Source organism: Alosa sapidissima, chromosome 2, assembly GCF_018492685.1.
Source record: "Alosa sapidissima isolate fAloSap1 chromosome 2, fAloSap1.pri, whole genome shotgun sequence".
NCBI lineage: Eukaryota > Metazoa > Chordata > Actinopteri > Clupeiformes > Clupeidae > Alosa > Alosa sapidissima.
Window position 1 is genome coordinate 37,095,284 of NC_055958.1, and position 2,500 is coordinate 37,097,783.

Below are 2,500 nucleotides of genomic sequence, written 5' to 3' on the forward strand. Positions count from 1 at the left end.
GGCAAGGACTCACGTGTCTGCTGGCTGGCTGTCAATCAAGGAGGGTTCCAAAGTCCCAGAGGTTGGTTCCGCTGGCTGGCTGGCTGGCTGGCTGGCTGGCTGGCTGGCTGGCTGGCTGGCTGGGTTCTTTTCTTCCACAATCAAAGGGATGTGCACCGTTCCTGGAGTCACTGCAATACCGGGTCGATGCGTGGAGCGGACGGAGCAAGCCCCTCTTCCGTCTCCCTGTTCCAAAAATCAGATTAATATATTAGTCCTCGGGTAGAGGACGTATCAGATATTAAACTGATAAGAACAGATACTACACTTGATCTTAGCCAAAAGGCCGAGAAGCGATACCCCACAACTGTACGGGGTCCGGCGCCCCCTCTGGCGAGGGCCCCGCCACTCAGAGGGTTCCTTGGGGGCGGGACAAGCAAAAGCGGACCCTCACACGACGCTTGACTTTTGACAGAAAGGTGCAGCTCCGCCGAAGCAGAGCTTCCAAAAATACCGTAAACTCGGGGCTGTTCCCCTCCACGGAAATCTTTAGTAAAAGGCGAAAGATTTGTGCGAGATGAAGAGAAACCCGAGCGATTGCTGCCACAGGGCACGCTGGACGGAGGTCAAGAACGGCGGTAGTCGTGGACGCGAGGGTGACTCCAAGGTGCTGCCGCAGCCAAGGCGTGGCTTGCCTTGCCACTCAGTCTCTCCACCTCCCACACACACATGCTCCAGTCACAACACAGTGTCATCCAGCTATTTATTAATTTATAAAAAAAAAAAAAAAAAAAAAAAAAAAAAAAAAGAGAAAAAGGGCGGGAAAACCCAAAAGGGCCCGAAAAGGGAGGTGGCACGGTTGGGCAAAAGACCTGGCAAGGACTCACGTGTCTGCTGGCTGGCTGTCAATCAAGGAGGGTTCCAAAGTCCCAGAGGTTGGTTCCGCTGGCTGGCTGGCTGGCTGGCTGGCTGGCTGGCTGGCTGGCTGGCTGGCTGGCTGGCTGGCTGGCTGGGTTCTTTTCTTCCACAATCAAAGGGATGTGCACCGTTCCTGGAGTCACTGCAATACCGGGTCGATGCGTGGAGCGGACGGAGCAAGCCCCTCTTCCGTCTCCCTGTTCCAAAAATCAGATTAATATATTAGTCCTCGGGTAGAGGACGTATCAGATATTAAACTGATAAGAACAGATTTTTTTTATATTCGTTTATTTCATAACCCAAATCAAACAATCATACAGGTATGTCCCCCATGGACAACCAAAATTACCAGAAAGGAAATCCAAAATTTAAAAAAATACAAAAACCAGCATAGCCACCGGGACCTAGCCCGGGCAAGGGCCAGCCCCCCTAGGGGGACCCCCCCAAAATAAAAGGCCCGAAGGCCAGACACACAAACATAAAACCAACCTACAAACAAGGGCATTATACACTCCAACCCATCAACCAACACTCTCCCAACCCCAAGTCCATCTTTAATCCTCCCCGAAAACCCAACATGCACTTCCCCACATCGCCCACCAGGGGGCGCCAGAACAAAAAAACGATCATCACAATACCACAGCATAAAACCCCATTCCCCAAAACCCACTCCCAACAACAACCACAGCAACATCCCAACACACCCCTCAACCCCAATCAGTCCAACATCCCAGTAGTCCTTTTCAAATTGGCCTCATCCCACCCCAGCAAGTCCCCCGAAGAAGGGGGAGAAGGGGAAGGACGCCCCTCCCTCACAGAGCCTGTCGACCCGTCCGACTCCTCCTCGCCACTAGATGCCGCCACCTCCATGGACCCAACACCACCGTCCTCCACCAGCAGGACCTCCGACCTGTTAGAGACAGAGACCCCGCCCCCAACCTTGCACCGGCGGACCGGAGTCCCCGGCGAACCACCTTCACTCCCGTCCTGCAGGGGGCGCTTCACTGCCCCCGACGCCTTCGCCGCCAGCTCTGCCATCTCCGCTTCCTGGGAAGCAGAGGCCTCCGCCCAGTCGTCCACTCTCCGCCCACCAGCACCAGCCACAAGGCGGCCATCTTGATTGCCATGCGGCCTAGCCGTAGCCTTAGCCACCAAGCAGCCATCTTGGCTACCTAGCTGCCCAGCTCCCGAACCACCGAGAGACGCCGCAGGCGCCTCCACTCCACTCGCTCTTGCCACCGTCGCACCAGCCGGCACCGTCTTCACCCCCGCGGGCACAGAAGAGGCCCCCACCGGCACAGTGGAAGCCCCCCCCTGGCGCACCAGCCGCTCAGCCTCCTGGAACTTCTTCCACTTGGCACAAGCCGCAGGTACATGATCTGTCCCCCCACAATACTCACAGCCCTTCAACACAGCAGCCACGTAGCTCCTCCGCTTGCCACAGCCCCCAAAAAGATGATCCGTCGCCCCACACAAAGAACATTCCCTCAACTTCTTACAGTCCTTCACCAAGTGTTCCTTCGACCCACACCGCAAACAAGCCAGCACAGTACATTGACTCCGCAAATGCCCCACACTCCCACAACCCCAACACTCACCCGGC

At 56.1% G+C, this 2,500-nt stretch overlaps 2 non-coding genes and 1 pseudogene across 2 annotated transcripts; all 3 read right to left on the reverse strand.

Moving 5' to 3' along the window:
* Nucleotides 1–145: 145 nt before the first annotated feature.
* Nucleotides 146–337, reverse strand: LOC121704142. The gene has a single exon (XR_006030270.1). It is a non-coding gene; the product is annotated as a U2 spliceosomal RNA (small nuclear RNA).
* Nucleotides 338–462: 125 nt separating this feature from the next.
* Nucleotides 463–576, reverse strand: LOC121704368. The gene has a single exon (XR_006030458.1). It is a non-coding gene; the product is annotated as a U5 spliceosomal RNA (small nuclear RNA).
* A 438-nt stretch (nucleotides 577–1,014) lies between these two features.
* On the reverse strand, nucleotides 1,015–1,221 carry LOC121704224 (annotated as a pseudogene).
* Between the last annotated feature and the right edge of the window lie 1,279 nt (nucleotides 1,222–2,500).